General features: G+C 41.4%; 1 protein-coding gene across 1 annotated transcript in view; it reads left to right on the top strand.

The window, feature by feature from the left end:
* The window catches only part of LOC138842995 (uncharacterized), a 123,463-nt gene that overhangs the window by 51,637 nt on the left and 47,485 nt on the right, over positions 1 to 24,341 (top strand). Inside the window, 9 exon segments of the mRNA XM_089321135.1 lie at positions 1,455 to 1,556; positions 2,575 to 3,192; positions 5,152 to 5,734; positions 6,953 to 7,081; positions 7,718 to 7,777; positions 7,890 to 7,922; positions 8,185 to 8,269; positions 12,312 to 12,459; positions 16,537 to 16,657. The gene's annotated coding sequence lies outside the window, so the exon portion shown is untranslated.

Below are 24,341 nucleotides of genomic sequence, written 5' to 3'. Positions count from 1 at the left end.
TTTAATTTACTGAGACTTGCTTTATGACCTAGCATGTGGTCTATCCTAGAGAAAATTCCATGCACTTGGGCCATCTTCTACAATTTTCCCAGGCCGTAGCAGAGAGCTGGATCAGAAGTGAAGCAGCTGGGACTTGAACTGGGGCCCACATGGGATGCTCTCACTGTAGGCAGTATCTGCTATGCTACTGATCCAGCGCCACTGAATAAAATAAATCTTTAGAAGAATAAATTACAATTTAGAATATTGCATACTTGAAAATTACTCAGAGAGAACTTAAGTGTTCTGACCATAACCAAGTGTGTATGGTGGTTAATATGCTAAGTTGATTGATGGCACCATTTCAGAAAGTGCTTCTGGTTCACTCCCCAATGGCCACAATGATCAGGGTTGGGCCAGGCCCAAGTCAGGAGCCAGGAGCTTCTTCCATGTTACCTACATGGGAAGTGGGTGCAGGAACTCAAACCATCTTCTTCTGCTTTTCCAGGAGAATTAGCAGGGAGCTGGATTGGAAGTGGGGCAGCCGGGCTAGGAATTTCCCCTAGATGGGTTGCCAGCTCTACAGGCTGTGGCTTAACCCCTTGTGCCATAGCTCTGGCCTTTGATGATTGTTTATCCCTCTTCTCTATACTCTTGCGGAACAGTGGTTTTTCTACTTAATACTTGTTGAATTCTTTATTTAGTGGAGGTTTAAGCTTGTGATTATAAAGTAATTTTAGGCATGTCATTGTAAGAATTAAAAGATAGATGGGGCTGGCACCGTGGCAAGTGGGTTAACGCCTTGGCCGGGAAGTGTCAGCATCCAGTACAGGTGCTGGTTTGAGTCCTGGCTGCTCCTCTTCTGGTAGAGCTCTCTGCCGTCACCTTGAAAGCAGTAGAAGATGGCCCAACTCCTTGGGCCCGTACACCCACGTGCAAGACCTAGAGGAAGCTCCTGTCTCCAGGCTTCGGATTGTGAAGGAAGAAGTGAAACTATCCCTCTTTGCAGATGATATGATTCATTATTTAGGGGATCCAAAGAACTCTACTAAGAGACTATTGAAACTCATAGAAGAGTTTGAAAAGTAGCAGGATATAAAATCAGAGCACAAAAATCAATAGAATTTGTATACACAGGCAATGCCATGGCTATTTACAGTAATAGTAAGCAGCAGAGGATAAAGTTTCCTCCAATGTCCTTGCTTTTATCTCCTCTTTATGTAATGCACGTCTTTGATATCCTTTAGCACATCATGCCTTAGAAACAGGGCTCAGCTGATGCCACATTTTGTATGGAGCAGCTCTGTGGTAGTGGTAAGTTGTGGGGAATGAAGTGACTAGTCTTAAATCTCAAGTGTTACTGAGCCTGTGTCCTTGGATTGTAACCTTCACCTGTGCTTTTCAGTGTTGTTTTGCTTTTTCATTGGGTGGAGGAAGAGGGGAGAAAGGTCAAGTCGCTATTTCCCACCACACAGGTTCATGTGATGGTAGAATACAAGTAGAAGACCTGGACGCACTCTGGAGTCTGAGGAGAGAACTGATTGTCAGAGAAATCAATTGGACTGCCTGAGGTGCTGGTGAGTGTTACCCACCTGAAAGATGTAGGCTTCCTGCATGTTGTTCATGTTTATGGTAGGTGGTAACATTCTCATATTAAGGAATATTCTTAAGGATGAAAAGGCCCATCCCAGATGAATTGTGAGGTCACCCAGATCTGCGAGATGCTAAGGGGCAAGTTGAGGAATGCACCCAATCATGCTTGATCTGATAAGTGTGTTTCCAGAGCCTCTTCCCTGCTTCTTGTGAAACAGGGTTCCTCTGAAGAAGGGCTGTCATCACAGGTTTTTGGAGTGGCCAAGCAATTGGCAAGTTTAACATTTCTTTTATGGAATTCCAAAGAGTGGCTGGGAGTGGGACACACCTAATGGGATAAAGGTCTTTTTGGAAGGGATGTATTTATTTGTCTTGGAAATGGAAGATAAACAATAAGTCTAGATGCTTGATATGTGTATGTTTCACCTCTGATGAAGATGAAATTATTGGAAATGGTAGAATTTTCCATGTGAAATAGTTCCTACTGATAGCAGGGAGGTTAGGCAAAGATAGTTTCACAATGTTGGAAAAATTCAGTAGGAACTTCATTGAAATCAGATACTTATTTTCCTATTTTGTTAGATTTAGAATGCCACCCACTAAAGACACTTTCTTTGAAACCTATTTTATGTGCATAGTGCCAGCTAGTGTACAGTTGTTTCTACTATATTGGGGTAATTTGGATTTGTGGAGTGCTCATCAGTATTAGAGATTGCTTTTATCTCCATCTAGTTAACCTTTGGAAGAATTTTGAAAATATCAAGAATTATATGATGTATTATGCAGAAGTTGTAAAAATCCCATTTTGGAAAATGGTATCATTTTCCTTTCAATTTTTATTTCATTTGTGTTTCCCTCTGAATCATATATACCACTTATAACTTGATTATTTTGCTATCACTTCTTGCTATCAAGTTAATTTGTATATGATCTATCAACAGCCTATCGGCAAAGCAAGCTGCTCAAGTATAACATATTGCTGTGTTCATTTATGTATTTCAGTCACAAAAATAAAGATAGGTTTTGGACAAAACGAAATAGTGGAGAACTATGTTCAGAGCAATGGAAGGATGCGATTTCAAGGAACGCATCAGGACACAGAAAGGTAAACTGCCTAAGCTTACTGTAGGATTCCCATTGTACACTTCAGATTAGAAGCAGGGCAGTAGGTTCTATCTTAGAAAGTCCAAATGCTGTGATGTGTACATGGGATTTCCTGTTGGGCCTTAAGTCATGAGTGTGCATGTTTGACACTAGCGGTTCACATGTCAGGCAAGTGAATGTGACGTCAGAAGACGAGGAGGTTTAGCAGGAAAATCTCAGCTGACTATCAAGAGGGAGGAACTAACAAATGTTCCTCCTCTAGTTGACATAAATCTGAGAACCGAATAAAATGCCTTCCCTTTCAAGGGTCTTAAAGACTCGTTTTCTAGTAGGAAATCCGTGATGTCTGATTAACCAACCACTTTAAGAAAAAGCAAATTGAGACACTCAGGATGTTGTACAATCAGAACTTGTCAAACCTCTCTTCTCACCTTTGTCTTAATGTCTTGAGATGTAAACGAAGCGGAGCCAGAGAAGCAGAGAACCTGAAATGCAGTGTGCGGAAACTGCAAGAAGGTATGCTGTTTTTAGGGAAGAAAGCGCACGATGGAAAAAATGATGTTTTTTGACACGGAGAAGGTGGAGTATAGTTTTCTGTCACCACTACTCACACCCTTCTCCTCAACTTATTCTATGCAAATCGTCAGGTCCAAGTTGACCCACAATCCAAACAGCTTCAATATGTTGACAACAAGTAAATAGAAGCCAAAGTACAAATATAATGCGCTAGCCAAACAGGAAGCTGTATTCAACATAGTGGAGGCAAGAGTGACACTCTTTGGGAAAACTACACAGAAAGAAAGATGGCCAGAGAAGCCTAAGTTTTTCCTATCTTCATTGATACCAGGCCATAGTATGAAGAATGTGTGCATCAAACTAGGCAAATTCTTGCCAAGAGCTTCTACCAAAGCCAGGGCCACTGCAGTTCCAAACGCTGTTTTATAGCCTTCCTGCTTCGATCCCCGTAACTTGCTTTGCTACTTCAATGCTAGAAGCTTTTTATACTTATTGGTGTATTGTGGAGACTGAGACAGGGTGATTCACTTCCTTATCTGGATAGGATAGGGTGCATGTTTATTTTCCCTTTAGCTTTCCATCCCAGCACACAGTGCCCCCCAGCCACATTAGCTTTCATGAAAGACAAAACATTGGCTAAAATGCCTAGAACAACCTAAGTCTGCTGTGGTACTATCCTCCTACAGAAAAGATGGGGACTTGGTTCAGGTAGATGGTCATTGGTGCTGGCAAGTGGGGATCTTCCTCACCCAGTGACAAAATGAGATCATCCCCTGCAGGCTCCAATGTAGTCCAGTGCATTTCCTCCTCTCCTTTGTTCCTAGTGTATTCTTGGTGCCCAGCAAAACCTATGCAACTCTCTACAGAGATTCAAGATTTATGGACTTGTATTGGTTATGCAGATTCAAGACTCAAGTTTCGTATTACTCCTTCTCCAGCCCGAGGCAAGAGTTGCTATGTCCTGTCTAGGATCGTAGCTTGTGCCCAACTGTGAGCTTGTTAGAGTAGGGATAGTGCCTCCCCCTGCTTTGTATTTTGCACCTTTTAGCACATCCTTGCACACAGGGCCTCAGTAGAATACAATGGCTGGCTGGCGGGCTTGCAAGGGTGGCCAGAAGGGAAGGCATTCGCTATCTCCTATGCCTCCTTGAATTTTGTAGGAAATCACTATTGGGGCAGCTAGCAAATTGGGAATCCTTTCAGTCCAAACCACGGACAATGGAGTTCAAGGGCAACCTAGCAAATGTCACCTTCTAGAAAGTGGATCTTTGCTGCCTGCCCTATTGTTGAGCTCTACCTTAAGAAAGTCGTGACACTGAGACGGTTTTCCAGACATAGATCCCGGTTTCCTGGAAATGACACCCTAACCATGAGACAGCTCAACGGTCGTACTAATTCTACAGTGCCTTTCTGAAGTCAGTGAACCGGGAAGTATGTGTCATTATCAAAACCTGGGTAATCAGCACAACACTCAGCACTGCCTGGCAGCCTGCATGTAGAGACTGTGAAACTACATGTGGAAGGAAGAGGAGATCAAGCCAAGTCGAGCAGCCCCTACTTCTCCTAATAGAGAATAGGAACTTCTCGATGTGAACGGAGAGGTTGCCTTTTTTTTTTCTTTGCCTTTTTGCACCTTTCGGACAGTTTACTTGCGTGATTGGACTTGGACAATGTTCCACCTTCTTTCCTTTGCCCATCATCGAGTCCTCTATCCCTTTCCATCCTAAGCAGAAACATGGAGGATGCACTAAAGGGTCATGGCTCAAGGTGGTGTCTTTTTGTTCCTCACTTCTTTACATGCTGGACAGTTCTCCTATCCCTGACCTGCATCAAGATCTTTCCCCTGAAATAGAAAGCTACTGAGGGCTAGGGATCCTTGACCTTTCACGTTTTCTGTTTATCACCACGTGTTTCAAAGGAAATTTTATTCCATGTTTTCTCTCTCTCTCCTGTAATCAGATGGTGGAGAACTATGTTCAGAGCAATGGAAGGATGCGATTTCAAGGAACGCATCAGGACACAGAAAGGTAAACTGCCTAAGCTTACTGTAGGATTCCCATTGTACACTTCAGATTAGAAGCAGGGCAGTAGGTTCTATCTTAGAAAGTCCAAATGCTGTGATGTGTACATGGGATTTCCTGTTGGGCCTTAAGTCATGAGTGTGCATGTTTGACACTAGCAGTTCACATGTCAGGCAAGTGAATGTGACGTCAGAAGACGAGGAGGTTTAGCAGGAAAATCTCAGCTGACTATCAAGAGGGAGGAACTAACAAATGTTCCTCCTCTAGTTGACATAAATCTGAGAACCGAATAAAATGCCTTCCCTTTCAAGGGTCTTAAAGACTCGTTTTCTAGTAGGAAATCCGTGATGTCTGATTAACCAACCACTTTAAGAAAAAGCAAATTGAGACACTCAGGATGTTGTACAATCAGAACTTGTCGAACCTCTCTTCTCACCTTTGTCTTAATGTCTTGAGACGTAAACGAAGCGGAGCCAGAGAAGCAGAGAACCTGAAATGCAGTGTGCGGAAACTGCAAGAAGGTATGCTGTTTTTAGGGAAGAAAGCGCACGATGGAAAAAATGATGTTTTTTGACACGGAGAAGGTGGAGTATAGCTTTCTGTCACCACGACCCTCACCCTTCTCCTCAACTTATTCTAAGCAAATCGTCAGGTCCAAGTTGACCCACAATCCAAACAGCTTCAATGTGTTGACAATAAGTAAACAGTATCCAGAGTACATTTTTATTGCATGAGTTCTGCAATAGGCTAACAAGAAGGTCATTTTACGTAGTTGAGACGAATCTGACACTCTTTGAGAAATTTAGAGTGCAAGAAAATGGATAAGGAAGTGCAAGTGCCTTCTATGAAGAATGTGTGGATCACATTCTTGAGAAGAGCTTCTACCACAATCAGGGCCACTTTTGGTCAACACACTGTTTTGCAATCTTCCTGCTTTGATCTCTGGATCTTGCTTTGCTATTTCAATTATAAAAGCTTGTTGTACTTATTTATGGATTTTTGAGACTGGGTGCATGTTTCTTTCTCTTTAGCTTTCCATCCTAGCACACTGTCCTCCCCAGCCACATTACCTTTCATAAAAGACACATCGTTGGCTAAAAAGCATAGAACAGCCTAAGTCTTTTGTGGTTCTCTCTCTACATACAGAAAAATGGGTACTTGGTGCAGGTGAATGGCCAATGGCAGTAGCAAGTTGGGATCATCCTCACCCAGTGACATACTGAGATGATATCCTGTAGGCCCAATGAAGTCACATTCCATGTCTCAGGCTGGATCTCTGTGGTTCTGGGTTGTCAGTGTTGTTGTGCCATCCTCTGTTTGAGTACCAGAACTCCCCAAGAGGAGTGAAAGAATAAAGACCCGTCATTCAAATGAGATTAATCAGTCAGGCCTTGTTTTCCACCTTGAAGGAGAGTGAGTGTTCCTTGCATGAGGGCCTCAGCTACCATGCATGTGATGACACTGTGCGTACTCATTGACTTCTTAACTCATGAGTAGCAGTGCAGAGTTTTGAGGCAACGTTTTGAATTGCAGAGAATTTGCCAGCAAGCCACACTCTGATTTTCCACTGTCCTTCAAAGCAAGGCTTCAATTCTTCCTTGCACTGTGTTTTTGTGATTGTGTGTTTCTAGGGAATGCAAGGATAGGGTCTTGGAATCAAAGCCTCAGACTAATTGAAGATCAGAGTGGCAGACTACCACATGGGTTTCTGGGAAGTACACACTTTCTTGTCATTGTAGGGAGCTGGCAAGGGAACAGCAGGAGCTGCTGGAAAGGAGAGCAGCTGTGAGATAAAGGAAAATCTGAAACTGGCAGAAGAAGAAATGACAAAATCCAAGTGGGTTCAGACTGAACACCCAGCACCACAGGTATCTGTATTGGATTCTGTTTTACCTCTGTATAATGCATAGGCCTGATAAACATAGAAATGCATACAAATGATCTGAAGACAGAGAGCAAGAACACACACCAGGAAAAACAACACTGCAAGTGAAATATTACTAATTGACAAAGGTTGTTGGTTACTTAGCACATGCTGATCCCTAATGCTGGCCAAATGCTGTGGAGGCTTGGCTCACGTGAATGTTGCTGGGGGTGGTGAAAGCTGCCATTGTCCTTAGGAAGGCAGTTTTCTGTAAGTCAGGTGACATCCATGAAAAACGAAGGTGTCATTCTGTTAATCTAGGTGTTGGCACTCCAAGAAATATGGGAAGATATCAGAAAAAGGAGAACAGGGCTTTATGCGAAAAGCTATATGAGGGAAGATGCATTAGGGAGATAGAACAGTTAGGGAGACTGCATCAACTCAGAACCCTTGGAGGTTTCTATTCTGGAAAGGGAAATGGTAGAGCCACGGCATAAATTCCACTGTGTCTTTGTAATCAATATATTTGATCTGTGTGCATGTATTGTGCACATGTGTGAGGATAATGGTTACATGGGCAGATGATGAGAAATCATAGTGAAAATGTTCTTTTTCTGATGAATGTGAATTTCATTCACAGGAGAAAAACTCAAGATCTGCAGGGACATTGGAGCAACAGTTGTCCATTGTCAGAGACCAGGTAATCTGCATCCTGCCCTGTCATTGCAGAGTCCTTCATCCCCTTATGCAGATGATTTAGGTGCCTGTTAGTATCCATCAACTTCCATTTTCTGATGTGTTTGCTTCTTCAGGTGGCTGTTTGGGAAAAGGCTCAAGGCAGTTGGGTAAGAATTTTCCTGTTCCTCCTTAATTGTGCCCAGCCTTCCACAAGTAAACCTGCACAGGCCTCCCCCTCACAGCTGAAGGCTTGTTCTTTAGAGAATGATGTATGGAACAAATGAAGGAGTAATTTCTCTTGAACCACCAGTACTGTATTTGGCAGATATTTGAAGGGTGTTTCTTTAGTTCTGAAGCTAAATTATTGAGTGAACAAAAAATTGCTCGCTGTTTTAATTGATACATAATGTGTTCATTTTCTGTCCTCAGGATTGGAAATAATGCAAATACAGAGGGAGGCCAAGACATCCAGGAGGCAGAAGGCAGGGTCTCACCAGGAGAGGACCCTGGGAAGGTAGGATGAGCGGGAAGGGTTGAGCTTCACTTCCATGGCAGAATCCACACCCCTGCCTGTTCTGTAGTGAATGTTAGGTTTACAGAGAACAGTCCTGTCCACTTACTGAAGATAAAGTGTTGTCCTGCCTGTGACGAAATGCTGTTTTCCTCAGGTACCCTGGTTCCAAGCCAGGGCTGCATCCCCATGTGTCAGGCTCCTTGTCTGACAGGGGAATTTCCCACATAGCAGACATCTTGGTGATTCTTAGCAGTAGAGAAAAGCCTAGAGGGGAAGTGGGCCAACACCTCCTTCCCACCTTGAGTCAATGGTGGATACACCGACAGGATTCCAGAACAAAAGCTGTGTGTTCTGATGAATGATCCAATTATTTTTATTGTCTTCCAAAAATAATGTTTTTCCAGGTATGATTTAATGCATTAGGTGTTTACTATTTTTGCCTCGTTTTGTTGAATTTTATTGTCAACTACAGAACTCTATGAGTAACTTAAATTTCTCTTGCAATTTCATTCCTGTAACATAAATGTAACCCTTAAATATTACCATGAACTCCCATAGCACTTTTTATTTGGGCATCACACCAAATATTTGTTTAAGTCCATTTCTGTTCATAAATATTTATGTAACACAAGGTCACATAGGAAAGTTGATTTCATGTAGATTCAGTTTCTCAAATTTCACCTGTGGTTCACAGGCCTGGCCCTTCATCTGCACTGGGATAATTGATTTTCTTTCTATTCAAGGCTGTTCTTACTGGAGTTTTTAATTGGTTCTTGAATTGTAGTATCCCCTTTTGTTTTGGGTACCCATTTTTTCATGTAGGCTTCCTGTTGCACTGAGTCTGGCCCTGTCATCATTGGGATAACTGGCTGGGAAAGCCCCTGGCTGGGTTCAGGTGCTTTTATTCCCAGGGGACAGGTTGTTCCCTTCCCGCATTAGCTCCAAAGCTGAATTGTAGTACTCAGTAAAGCCTGGGCCTCTGTAAAATGGTTCTGATGAAGGATTGAGGGTAAGTTTTTTTTTTTTTTAGTTTTTATTTTGAATGCATTTTTCATAGATACTATTTTAGGAATATAATGGTTCTTTTCCATTTACCAGCCCCATCCCAGCTCCCATCCCACCTGCCTCTCCGTCTCCCATCTCCTTCTTCATTATGGTTCATATTTAGTATTTAGTATGTCTTTATATACAGATGGCTAACTCCATGCTAAGCATAGGTTTGAACAATTTGCACTCAGGCACATATAGAACATACAGTGTTCAGTTTTGGGAAGAATGTCTGCAGCTGATTCTCATATTACAATTCATTAGGGACAGAGTTCCTACATGAGGAGCAAGTGCACAGTGACTACTGTTGCTTTTTTTTTTTAACAGTTGACACTTTTTTTTATGATGTCAGTGATTGTCTGAGGCTCTTGCCATTGGCTAAAGCTATTTAAGCCTTCTGTGACCATGGACTCCATTAGTATTTGAACACAGCTATAAGCAAAGTGGATGTTCTCCCTTCAGATTATGGTATCTTTCGTTGAAGACCCTTTTTTTCCCCTGAGGTCTCACAGAGATCCTCCATGTAGGATAGTTTTGTCACAAGTCTTGGCTTTCCATGCCTGCACTGATCTCACAGGCCTTTCAACCCAACCAGGATGCCTTAAGGGTTGATTCTAAGGTCAGAGTGTTGTTTACATTGAATGTCATTCTAGGCATCTGCTGTGTGGACCGCTTTCCATGATGGACTGATCTATATGTTGTTTTTTAAATTTTATTTATTTATTTATTTATTTTGACAGGCAGAGTGGACAGTGAGAGAGAGAGACAGAGAGAAAGGTCTTCCTTTTACCGTTGGTTCACCCTGCAATGGCCGCTGTGGCCGTCGTGCTGCGGCTGGCGCACCGCGCTGATCCGATGGCAGGAGCCGGGTACTTCTCCTGGTCTCCCATGGGGTGCAGGGCCCAAGCACTTGGGCCATCCTCCACTGCCTTCCTGGGCCACAGCAGAGAGCTGGCGTGGAAGAGGGGCAACCAGGACAGAATCTGGCACCCCTACTGGGACTAGAACCCGGTGTGCTGGCACCGCAAGGTGGAGGATTAGCCTAGTGAGCCGCGGTGCTGGCTATATGTTGGTTTTAACATTTAATATGATAATTTTAACAGTGAAGATGGCATTTATGCCACTGATTCTCATTGGTTTGGAGACCCATGTCAAGTTTATTTTGTATCCTTAGAGGTAAGTCTGTATGACTGTGTGCAGAACTTTACTATTTTACAGTTATAGACTACCTCCTCCATCTCTTATTCCCCTCTAATTTTTAACTGAGGTCTTTTTCCAATTGTCTTAAAATACATATGATTAAATCTATATTACATAGAGAGTTCAGCATATAGTATAAAAAATAGAAATGAGATTGAAAGAAAGAAAACAGAGAAAAAAACCAAACCAAATGAAACAAAAAGGATATACACAGTAAAAAGTCACAATGGTAGTCTGTCCCTCAACAGTCAGGTCAAGGACCATTGAAGACACTGATTATAAAAGTGACAATTTCGTCTCTATAGCTTTCATTTAAATATGCTATTAATTTTCACAAATCAGGGAGAACATATGGTGTTTGTCTCTTTGGGACTGGGTTATTTCACTAACTATGAGGTTTTCCTGCTTGCTCCATTTTGTTGCAAAGGACTGTATTTCATCCTATTTTTACTGCCATGTAATATTCCATAGTGTACATATTGAACAAATTCTTTATCCAATCTTTGGTTGATGGACATTTATGTTACTTCCATGTCTTAACTATTGTGAATTTAGCTGCAATAAACATGGAGATGCAGATAGATCTTTTGTTTCTTGATTTCATTTCCCTGGGATAAATTCTCAGGAGTGAAATGGTTAGGTCTATATTCAGATTTTTGAGGTATCTCCATACAGTTTTCCACAGTGGCTTTAAAGTTTACATTCCCAGCAACAGTGGGTTAGAATGCCCTTTTCCACACATTCTCTCCAGCACGTGTTGTTTGTTGATTTCTGTATGAGGGCCACTCTAACTGGCATGAGGTGAAAACTCATTGTGGTTTTGATTTGCATTTCCCTGATGGCTCCACCTTCTAGAGCTTTGTTTATTTCTGGAAGCTTAAGGAGGCAGGTACTTAGGGAGGTAGCTGCCTGGGCGTTGATATAATACTAAGACATACCCCTGGGGCCAGTTTCTCTGTTCCTTTGTCACCCCAAAGTGCCTGGGCCTGCATTGTTCAGCCTTCCTCATTGCTGTGCCTCATGCCCGATGAGGGGGAAGTCACTCTGAACCACTGTGTTTTTTGATCCTTGTTGGGGTGGCCCCCACAACTGATGTTTGTGTGTAGGTGTTGAAGCACATCCTGCGCCTGCATTGGAGATTGTAAACAATCAAGATTGCGGCTCCCCTCCCACTGCAGCTCTGCTTCATGAACTGGCTGACTGTGGATGAGATTTCTGTTTCCCTGGCTGTCTCTTCTCTCTGAGATTGAAAGCAGTTTTTCTGTGAGGAAGATGAGACCATATATCATGCCCAATGTTCTAAGAACTAGAGACAGACCAGGAAACACTTGAGAAAGTTCTCCCTAGAGTAGATGGCACTGTCTATGTGGAGGGTGCCTTTTTTCTCTTCTTTTTCTGCTCTTAATATGAAAATAAGGAGCTTCAGTGATGAGGGGCTGTGTTGGTCCTGGACATGGATACCCTATGTCTTGGGATTTCTCTTATTTAGTTCACTATGACTGTGAGTTTCCTAGTATTGGAATGTTCCTTTCCCACATTAGCAGACACAGGCAGTGAAGGGTAGTGACAGTATTTTTCTGCCCTGGCTTCCAGAACGCCCATGCGTGGTCAGGACCCAGTGAAAAGGGGCAGTGACTGGCAGTGATGCTGCGGCAGTGAACCTGGTTGAATGGAAGAGAGCAGGGGTGGGGTCTGCTTCACTGCACTCCAGCTCTGGGTTTTGGTATTGGAGTTTTGCTTGGTTATATCAGTATTACTTTGTGATATGCCCTAAAGTTCAACTTGGTTGCCACAGGGCACCCTCTTTCCTCGATGGACCTCCATGCCCTACTTCATGGACAGCCCTGCTGCAGCATTCATGGACAATGGCCCTGCTACATCTTTCATGAACCATCAGTCACCACCTCCATCCCAGGGGGCCTGCAGCTCCAGCATTTTGTAAGGTGATCTGGATAGAATTAAATTGCTTTGCAAAGCTTTTCTTTCAAAGTGAGTCAATTCAACAGTATCCAGATGATACTGTAGAATATTGTAACTCAGTGGTGAGGCTTGCAGAGGGTCCTGACCCTCAGCACAGGTTTCCAACCATGTAAATGGATACATTATTTCCTTTGTGTACAGGCTGTTTAGATGAGGCAAGGTGGTTTCTAAAAGTCAAAATATCAGATTCACAGATTCCTATGGACCAGTATAGGGCATGTGCTTGCCTGTGTGATGGGTGAGATCTATGCTTGTCCATGCAAAAGAAGGAGTGAATCAAAGGGAAGTCAGCTAGATGGTAGAGAAGAGGGGTGGACATAAGCGGGGGCTCACGGGAGACTTATGAGCTCCCTATATGGGCAAATTCTGCTTGGTCAGGGAAGGCAGCATGAGCAGAGCACATGCTGATTCCATGAAGCCACACAGTCTCTGCAGGAGTGTCCCCATGACTCAGTGTAGGCCAGGACACCATCCTACTTGGAATTATTTTCCTACCTTGAATCCATTCCAGCACAATCTGAAGGAAGGATGAGAGAACCCTGTGGGGGTGTCATGTTTGAGAGTCAGTGTGGAAGAATTCCCTGAAGGTCTAAGAAATTGCCTTGGTCCTTTCAGGAGTTTACGATGTGCCAAGGTCAGAAGAAGAAAAAAGGGGGCATCTGTCCTGGGAATGAAATGTAGTTGTTATCTGCTTATCTATGAATGCTTCAACTGCAGTCCCTATCTGCTTATATGTAACCATTTCAAGTTCTGATCATTAATACTGAGCAATGTACTTACCAGACAGCTTACTGTTCAGTGTGTGTGCAAAACAAAAATTTCCATAACTACATTGGCATGCATGTGCAGTATTGTATCAATCCTGAGGGTGCCATGTAACATTAGAATATCCAATCAAATGCAGAAAGGTAACCATATAAGGGAGACAAAGGGAAAACCCTTCTTTGTTCAGGGCTCAGTATTTTTGATAATGAAAAACTGCTTCCTATGAAGAAACTTTGGTGTTTTGTCTTGTTAGATGAATACTACTACTATTTTCTGGGGCTCTTCTGGGATCAGAAGGTGGGTTTTCTACCTCCTTTGTCTTCAGGGGCATGTTCCCTGTCACCAGTTGGTAGAGTGAAATTCCTTGGCACCAATGGACCACTGTTCCTTGGGTGGTGGCTCTCCTCTGAGGTGCAGGACCCCAACCCTGAAAGCACAACGGAACCTAGTGGAGCACAAGAACTAGTCTTAGGGGCCAGCAGCACAGCTCACTAGGCTAATCCTCCACCTGCGTCACCAGAACAACGGGTTCTAGTCCCGGTTGGGGCACCGGATTCTGTCCAGGTTGCTCCTCTTCCAGTCCACCTCTCTGCTGTGGCCCGGGAGTGCAGTGGAGGATGACCCAAGTCCTTGGGCCCTGCACCTGCATGGGAGACCAGGAGAAGCACCTGGTTCCTGGCTTCGGATCAGCGCGGTGCGCCGGCCGCAGTGCACTGGCTGCAGCGGCCATTGGGGGCGTGAACCAATGGAAAAAAGAAGATCTTTCTCTCTGTCTCTCTCTCTCACTGTCCACTCTCCCTGTCAAAAAAAAAAAAAAAGAACTAGTCTTAGGAGTACTGACCATCAGAACTGGTAGGATCCCAGGTTCAATTGGTTTGGAGGACCTGCCATGGATGGCAACTCCCAGAGTTGCTGTAGTAATCTTGTGGGACATCAGAGTGGAGCATTGAGATCAAACCACAACTGTCAGATACTGAGCGGTGGCCTAGAGACTTTCCCTAGGTCCTTCAGCTCTGACTGGCAAGGCAGAGCTTGGCAAGGAAGCAGGTAGATCATGGGTATCCTGAGGGCCTTACTGGGGCTAGGGCCCTATGAGGGGCAGGGCATGAGCACAGCAGGCTCTCTGCATTTATGAGATACATAGATAAAATTCCCATCAGTCACTCAGACTGAGTGTGCTGGGGTCATAGGCATGGCACGCAGCAACAGGTGGGAGGGCAGATTCAGGAATCTGGGGGAGGCAGAGTCTTCCCTACTTGGAGCTTCTCTGGGGTGTCTATCTTAGTGCTGAGTTTTCACAGATACTCTCTTTATTGATTATCATAGCCTCCCATATGGGGTTGGGTTGGTCTTGTAGAGCTAAGAAGCCCATGCCCAAAGAGGTTTGGTGATAAAATACTGTTAGTAGAGATAGTGGAATAGGTTCTTGTCTCTATGCAAAAAAAAAAGAGTTCTGATGTAAGACAGAGAACAGAGAACTGTGGTAAACAAGGTTACATGGTTTACTGGAAAAAATATACCTGGCATGTCAGTTAAGCAGCTCAAAAAGCTAAGGGCTCAGCACACAGTCTGTATTCAGACTGGGGCTTATAAGGAGATGGAGTCCAGTCCTTCCCATTGTTTCTCCTTCTCCTCCTTCCTTTCCTCTAAAACAGAGTTTACTGGGGGTAAATTAAGTGAAATTACCTATAAAATATCAAAAGGACTATTTTGACTCAACTGAGTCTCTGACCTTGGGACTTTTAGTTTGATTCATAAAACTGTCAAATAATAAATGTAGTATGAAATTGATGTTTTTGATTGAATAAGATCCTAAAGGGTCAAACTCTACTCTTCTCCTTTCTAGCTGTAATATCTTGGGAAAAAATAGAGAGTGGCTGTCTAGACTGTTTTGATCTTTTTGATTTGTGGTGTGTTAATTCCACACCTTTGCTGGGAGTGGAGGAGGAAAGCCAACTTCCTAGGGCAGTGTTTCTTAAAAGTTTCCTAAATGTGAGTTAACAACCACCAGTGGGCTTCTTGCCCATGTAGCACACCCAATCTTAGCCCACAGTCATCCGTAAAACTTTATGTTTTATGAAACAATTTGAATTTGTTGGCAAATAAGTTTTAATAAACTGTTTATAAATAAAAATAATTCAAAACTGCTTAAATGTAACTAAGGTTGTAATTGGGTATGTTCTTTTATTTTAAAATGTTTTCTTGTTTGAGATTTTAAAAGGATTATTTCAATGTAAATCAAGAAAAACAGCAGATGGAAAAAAGTAGTCCAAGATAAATATGTGTTTCTTAGTGAAAAAAGTTAAGATAGAGACTTTTTAAAAAATAATAAGGAAATAATAAGGAAAATAATAAGGAAATAATAATAATAAGGAAATAATAAGGAAAACATGGCTTATAAGAACTACTTTGAATAATTCTTACAATTAATGGCTACTTTAGACTAAAATGAGAAAGATAAGAAGGTTTAAGTAAGTTGCAAAAGGTGTTAAAACTCATAAAATGCTGTAAAACAAAGATTTTTTTGGATACAAATGCTATCAATCAATTTTATTTGATTGATATGAAATTAAAATCCTCTGTTAAGGCAATGTGATTTAAAAACACCAGTAAGTTAGTAGATATTTGAAAACAGTATTTTGTAACCTATTGAGATAATCTTTGTGTTCTCTGTCTCATTAAGTTAATTTTTTTAAAAACAGCTGAGTGCTAAAAGAGTTAGGTTTTGTATAAATATATACTTATATTAAAGGTTTGTATGATCATTTTTTAGCTGATTAAAATCTGATCTATATTTTCATGATTTTTTAGAATATTTATTTTATTTCTAAGAGTTACACAGAGGAGGAGAAGCAGATAGAGAGAGACAGAGGTCTTCCATCCATTGGATCACTCCCCAATTGGCCACAATGGCTGGAAGCTGGCTGATAGAAAGCCAACAGCCAGGAGATTCCTTTGGATCCCCCACGAGGGTTCAGTGGCCCAGGCCCAAGGACTTGGGCTGTCTTCTACTGATTTCCCAGGCCATAGCAGAGAGCTCGATCAGAACTGGAGCAGTCAGGACCAGCGCCCATATCAGATGCTGGCACTACAGGTGGTGGCTTTAACTGCTACATCACAGTGCCAGCTCCATGTCATGATATTAAGAGGTCCTGTTTCAACCTGATATTTTAAGCCGTGGCATCCTTAACATTCAAAAACTCTAAATTTTTTTTTGGACTTAGTAAAAAGACCCAAAGGCCTAAAAGGGATACATGTTTTACAAAATCATACAGGTGCCTTCTAAAATGCTACATGAGGCCAGTGCGGGAAGGGGAGTCGATGTGACACAGACACCAGCGAGGAGAGGAGAGACGCCCAGGGCTCCGAGTCCACACATCGGCGCTGGAAGTGGAGGTGAGCTCAGTAACCGGAGACATTGGCGGGGAAACGGCGGACAGAATTTTAAAGGGAAGCAGGCTTTGAAGCGGGAAAGTTCAACAGACTGACTACAGGAGAGAAAGAAAAAAAAAAAGGTGGGGGCGTACTGGTACAGACAAGTTCCTCTCTCCACCAACCTTGCAAAGGCGAGCAAGAGACAAAGAGCTGGGATATACATAATAAAAGGGGAGAGTTAAGGCTACAATTCAGTAGCCTAGGCAACCCAGTGGGAGTCCGCAGGAGAAACGGAGCCTGCACAGACTCTTTGGGTAGAAGCCAGAGATCTGAAGCTAAATACCATCCATTCTGCTCAGCCTTGCAGTATTACTTACCTCCTGAATAAAAATAAAATGAAATAAATAAATGAATTAATAAATAAAGAGAGATTTACCACGCATAACCTGAGGGTGTCAACTTTGCACACCTGTAACCCTGAAGAACCAAGCAGAGCTCTCAGGCCACACCCATCTCAAGCCTCCAAGGCTCCCCCAACAGCAGGCAGTCCACTTAACACGGACATAGTATAAAAAAAAAACCTCACAGTGAGGGAAAAAGAATTAACCATGCCAAGCAATAAACACAGAAATCGAGGGAACAAGATCAATGATGACACTATGACACCTCCAAATAAACAAAACACCCCAAGCCAAGATTATGAAGATGATGAGATAGAAGAAATGCAAGATACGGATTTCAAAAAATTTATGATAAGAACATTTAGAAGTTTTCAAAAGCAAATCCTTGAACTACAGAAATCCTTATTGGACAGGATTGAAAATCTCTCTTGTGAAAATGAAATTTTATGGAAGAATCAAAATGAAACGCAGAAACTAGTAGAGCAGGAAAGTGTGATAGTGAAGAGAAATCAAAATGAAATGAAGAGCTCAAGAGATCAAATGACAAACACATTAGAAAGCCTTAAAAACAGAATGGGTGAAACAGAAGAGAGAATATCGGACTTAGAAGATAGAGAACAGGAAAGGATACAGTCAAACCAAAGAAAAGAAGAGGAAATTAGAAATCTAAAAAATATTGTTGGGAATCTACAGGATACTATTAAAAAAAAACCAACATTTGGGTTCTAGGAGTTCCTGAAGGCATGGAGAGAGAGAAAGGATTAGAAGGCCTTTTTAGTGAGATACTAGCAGAGAACTTTCCGGGTTTGGAGAAGGACAGAGACATCCTAGTACAGGAAGCTCATAGAACCCCCAATAAACCTGACCAAAAGAGATCCTCATCACAACATGTTGTAATTAAACTCACCACAGTGAAACATAAAGAAAAGATCCTAAAATGTGCAAGAGAGAAACGTCAGATTACTCTCAGAGGATCTCCAATCAGACTCACAGCAGACTTCTCATCAGAAACACTACAGGCTAGGAGGGAATGGTGAGACATAGCACAGGTGCTAAGAGAGAAAAATTGCCAGCCCAGAATATTATATCCTGCTAAGCTCTCATTTGTGAATGAAGGTGAAATAAAGACCTTTCATAGCAAACAGAAATTGAAAGACTTTGTGGCCACTCGTCCAGCCCAGCAAAAGATGCTTAAAGATGTGCTACACTCAGAAACACAGAAACATGGTCATCAATATGAAAGAAGGTAAATGAAGGAAATCTCACAGCAAAAGATCACAGGAAGTTCAAAACATATATCAGAAAATATCTTTGGCAAATGGCAGGGCAAAGCTACTACTTATCAATAGTCACATTGAACGTTAGTGGCCTGAACTGTCCAGTTAAAAGACACAGACTGGCTGACTGGCTTAAGGAACAACACCCAACTATTTGTTGCCTACAATAAACACATCTCTCTAACAAAGATGCATGCAGACTGAAAGTGAAAGGTTGGAAAAAGATATTCCATGCCAACAGAAACCAAAAAAAGCAGGTGTAGCATATTAATATCAGACAAAATAAACTTTAATACAAAAACTATTAAGAGAGACAAAGAGGGGCACTATATAGTGATTAAGGGTTCAATTCAACAGGAAGATGTAACTATTATAAATGTATATGCACCTAATTACAGGGCACCGGTCTATTTAAAAGATATGTTAAGGGACTTAAAGGGAGACTTAGATTCCAATACAATAGTACTGGGGGACTTCAATACTCCACTCTCAGAAATAGACAGATCATCTGGACAGAAGATCAACAAGGAAACAGCAGATTTAATCGACACTATTGCCCAAATGGATCTAACAGATATCTACAGAACTTTCAGTCCTACATCTAAAGACTTTACATTCTCCTCAGCAGTGCGTGGAACCTTCTCTAGGACTGATCACATACTAGGTCATAAAGCAAGTCTCAGCAAATTTAAAAGAATTAGAATCATACCATGCAGCTTCTCAGACCACAGCAGAATGAAGCTGGAAATTAGCAACCCAGGAAACCACAGAAAGTATGCAAACACATGGAGACTGAACAACATGCTCCTGAATGAACACTGGGTCATTCAAGAAATCAAAAGAGAAATCAGAAACTTTCTGGAAGTAAAGGAGGATAACAACACAACATATCAAAACTTATGGGATACAGCAAAAGCAGTATTGAGAGGCAAGTTTATAGCAATAGGGGCCTATATCAAGAATTGGAAAGACACCAAACAAATGAGCTTTCAGTGCATCTCAAGGACCTAGAAAAACTGCAACAAACCAGATCCAAATCTAGTAGGAGAAGAGAAATGATTAAAATCAGAGAAGAAATTAACAGGATTGAAGCCAAAAAAACATTACAAAAAATCAGCCAAGCGAAGAGCTGGTTTTTTGAAAAAAATAAACAAAATTGACACCCCATTGGCCCAACTAACTAAAAAAAGAAGAGAAAAGACCCAAATCAACAAAATCAGAGATGAAAAAGGAAACATAACAACAGACACCACAGAAATAAAAAGAATCATCAGAAATTACTACAAGGACTTGTATGCCAGCAAACAGGGAAACCTATCAGAAATGGATAGATTCCTGGACACATGCAACCTACCTAAATTGAACCAGGAAGACATCGAAAACCTAAACAGACCCATAACTGAGACAGAAATTGAAACAGTAATAAAGGCCCTCCCAACAAAGAAAAGCCCAGGACCAGATGGATTCACTGCTGAATTCTACCAGACATTTAAAGAAGAACTGACTCCTATTCTTCTCAAACTATTCAGAACAATTGAAAAAGATGGAATCCTCCCAAATTCTTTCTATGAAGCCAGCATCACCTTAATCCCTAAGCCAGAGAAAGATGCAGCACTGAAAGAGAATTACAGACCAATATCCCTGATGAACATAGATGCAAAAATCCTCAATAAAATTCTCGCCAATAGAATACAACAACACATCAGGAAAATCATCCACCCAGACCAAGTGGGATTCATCCCTGGTATGCAGGGATGGTTCAACATTCGCAAATCAATCAATGTGATTCACCACATTAACAGACTGCAGAAGAAAAACCATATGATTATCTCAATAGATGCAGAGAAAGCATTCGATAAAATTCAACACCCTTTCATGATGAAAACTCTAAGCAAATTGGGTATAGAAGGAACATTCCTCAATATAATCAAAGCAATTTATGAAAAGTCCACAGCCAGCATCCTATTTAATGGGGAAAAGTTGGAAGCATTTCCACTGAGATCTGGTACCAGACAGGGATGCCCACTCTCACCACTGCTATTCAATATAGTTCTGGAAGTTAGCCAGAGCTATTAGGCAAGAAAAAGAAATTAAAGGGATACAAATTGGGAAGGAAGAACTCAAACTATCCCTCTTTGCAGACGATATGATTCTTTACTTAGGGGACCCAAAGAACTCTACTAAGAGACTATTGGAACTCATAGAGGAGTTTGGCAAAGTGGCAGGATATAAAATCAATGCACAAAAATCAACAGCCTTTGTATACACAAGCAAAACCATGGCTGAGAAAGAACTGCTAAGATCAATCCCATTCACAATAGCTACAAAAACAATCAAATACCTTGGAATAAACTTAACCAAGGACGTTAAAGATCTCTACGATGAGAATTACAAAACCTTAAAGAAAGAAATAGAAGAGGATACCAAAAAATGGAAAAATCTTCCATGCTCATGGATTGGAAGAATCAACATCATCAAAATGTCCATTCTCCCAAAAGAAATTTATAGATTCAATGCAATCCCAGTCAAGATATCAAAGACATTCTTCTGAGATCTAGAAAAAATGATGCCGAAATTCATATGGAGGCACAAGAGACCTCGAATAGCTAAAGCAATCTTGTACAACAAAAACAAAGCCGGAGGCATTAAAATACCAGATTTCAGGACATACTACAGGGCAGTTGTAATCAAAACAGCATAGTACTGGTACAGAAACAGATGGATAGACCAATGGAACAGAATTGAAACACCAGAAATCAACCCAAACATCTACAGCCAACTTATATTTGACCAAGGATCTAAAACTAATTCCTGGAGCAAGGACAGTCTATTCAATAAATGGTGCTGGGAAAATTGGATTTCCACGTGCAGAATCATGAAGCAAGACCCCTACCTTACACCTTACACAAAAATCCACTCAACATGGATTAAAGACCTAAATCTACGACCTGACACCATCAAGTTACTAGAGAACATTGGAGAAACCCTTCAAGATATTGGCACAGGCAAAGAGTTTCTGGAAAAGACCCGGGAGGCACAGGCAGTCAAAGCCAAAATTAACATTTTTTTGGGATTGCATCAAATTGAGAAGTTTCTGTACTGCAAAAGAAACAGGAGAGTGAAGAGACAACCGACAGAATGGGAAAAAATATTTGCAAACTATGCAACAGATAAAGGGTTAATAACCAGAATCTACAAAGAGATCAAGAAACTCCACAAAAACAAAACCAACAACCCACTTAAGAGATGGGCCAAGGACCTCAATAAACATTTTTCAAAAGAGGAAATCCAAGTGGCCAACAGGCACATGAAAAAATGTTCAAGGTCACTAGCAATCAGGGAAATGCAAATCAAAACCACAATGAGGTTTCACCTCACCCCGGTTAGAATGGCTCACATACAGAAATCTACCAACAACAGATGCTGGCGAGGATGTGGGGAAAAAGGGACACTAACCCACTGTTGGTGGGAATGCAAACTGGTCAATCCACTGTGGAAGTCAGTCTGGAGATTCCTCAGAAACCTGAATATAACCCTACCGTTCGACCCAGCCTTCCCACTCCTTGGGATTTACCCAAAGGAATTTAAATTGGCAAACAAAAAAGCGGTCTGCACCCTAATGTTTATCGCAGCACAATTCACAATAGCCTTGACCTGGAACCAACCTAAATGCCCATCAACGGTAGCCTGGATAAAGAAATTATGGGATATGTACTCTTTAGAATACTATACCGCAGTAAGAAACAACGAAATGCAGTCATTTGCAACACAATGGAGGAATCTGGAACACATCATGCTGAATGAAATAAGCCAGTCCCAAAGGGACAAATACCATATGTCCTCCCTGATTGGTGACAACTGACTGAACACCAAAAAGGAAACCTGTTGAAGTGAAATGGACACTATGAGAAATGTTGACTTGATCAGCATAGCCCTGACTGTTAATGAACAACTTAATACATTATCCCTCTTAGTAGTTTTTTTGTCTGTTCTACTTAATATGACTGGTTTAATTCTGTAATTAATACACAGTTCTTCTTAAGTGTTGAAATTTAACTGAAATGTGATTCCTGTTAAACATAAGAGTGGGAATAAGAGAGGGAAGAGATGTACAATTTGGGACATGCTCAAGCTGACTTGCCCCAAATGGTAGAGTTAGAAACATACCAGGGTACTCCAATTCAATCCCATCAAGGTGGCATGTACCAATGCCATCTCACCACTCCAAGTGATCAATTTCAGTTCACAATTGATCATAATGAAAGGACTAAGAGTCAAAGGGAGCACATAAACAAGTCTAGTACCTGCTAATACTAACCGATAGAATAAATAAAGGGGAGAGCGATCCAACATGGGAAGCGAGATACACAGCAGACTCATAGAATGGTGGATGTCCTAAACAGCACTCAGGACTCAGAATCAGCCCTAAAGGCATTCGGATCTGGCTGAAAAGCCCATGAGAGTATTTCAGGCATGGAAAGCCAAGACACTCTGGCAAAAAGATCTCTGTGAGTGAGATCCCAGTGGAAAGAACAGGTCTTCAAAGAAGGAGGTACCTTTCTCTGAAGGGAGGAGAGAACCTCCACTTTGACTATGACCTTGTCTAAACAAGATAAGAGTCGGAGAACTCTGAGGGCTTCCATAGTCTTGGAAACTCATGACTGGAGCATAGGGAGATTACTGATGCCATAGACAGGAGTGTCAATTGGTAAAGTCAACAACAGGAGTCACTGTGCACTTACTCCTCATGTAGGATCTCTGTCCTTAATGTGCTGTGCATTGAGATTTAATGCTATAACGAGTACTCAAACAGTATATTTCACTTTGTGTTTCTATGGGGGTGCAAACTGTTCAAATCTTTACTCAATGTATACTAAACTGATCTTCTGTAAAAAAAAAATTATCAATTCCCAACTTGACTCTCACTGGGATTAAACATGACAATACGTCTGATTTGATTTCATCATCATTTAAAAAATCATCTATTATTTTTCACTTTATGCTTTGGGAGCAAACTGTTGAAATCTTTACTTAATGTATGCTAAACTGATCTTCTGTATATAAAGATAATCGAAAATGAATCTTGATGTGAATGGAAGGGGAGAGGGAGTGGGAAAGGGGAGGGTTGCGGGTGGGAGGGACGTTATGGGGGGGAAGCCACTGTAATCCATAAGCCATACTTTGGAAATTTATATTCATTAAATAAAAGTTAAAAAAGAAGATTTATTTATTTATTTGAAAGGCAGAGTTACAGAGAGGCAGAGGCAGAGTGAGAGATGGCTTCCATCCATTGGTTCACTCCTGAAATGGCCACAGGAGCCAGGAGTCAAGAGCTTCCTCTGGTCTCAACACAAGTGCAGGGGCCCAAGGATTTGAGCCATCTTCTGCTGCTTTCCCAGGCCAGAGCAGAGAGCTGGATCAGAAGTGGAGCAGCCGGGACTTGATCTGGGGCCCATATGGGATGCCGACGCTGCATTCGGTGGCTTTACCCACACTGCCAGAGTGCCTACTCCAGTGTTTTTATTTTTAAATATATTTTAATATACCTTTTTTTGTGTAGGACATTTTAGCTAAGTATTCAATTCTAACCTTAATTATAATTCCTTTCTGAACTGGTAATATTTATTTCCATATTTTTGACTTTATACAAGCTGTAGAAATTTTGCCCTTATCTTTGTAGCCTGTCTTTATTATCTCATTGATTTTAAGTGTTCGTCTCTCTTTTAGAGTTGTACACTTTGGCTGTTTCTTTTAATTAATTTTCTGTGTTGACACACTGCGCTTCTCAATTCAAAGATTCGTGTCAGCCATTCAATTATAGAAACTTTCTGTTTTATATATTCTACAGAAACATTTAGAAGTCTTTCACTCCTTCTCATTATAGTTTTCATGTATGTATAATCCTATTTGTATTTATATTCCTTTTCTCCTTTTATATTTGATTGCATTAACTGTACTCAGTATTCCAGTTCCTTAGTCCTCTCATAAGCTTGGTTTAGTTTGATGTTCAATGTATAATATATATAA

This window comes from Oryctolagus cuniculus, chromosome 19 (genome assembly GCF_051225735.1).
Source record: "Oryctolagus cuniculus isolate XC-2025 breed Fujian yellow rabbit chromosome 19, ASM5122573v1, whole genome shotgun sequence".
NCBI lineage: Eukaryota > Metazoa > Chordata > Mammalia > Lagomorpha > Leporidae > Oryctolagus > Oryctolagus cuniculus.
Note: the sequence above shows the minus strand (reverse complement) of the source record. Positions and strands in the feature narration are given on the sequence as shown.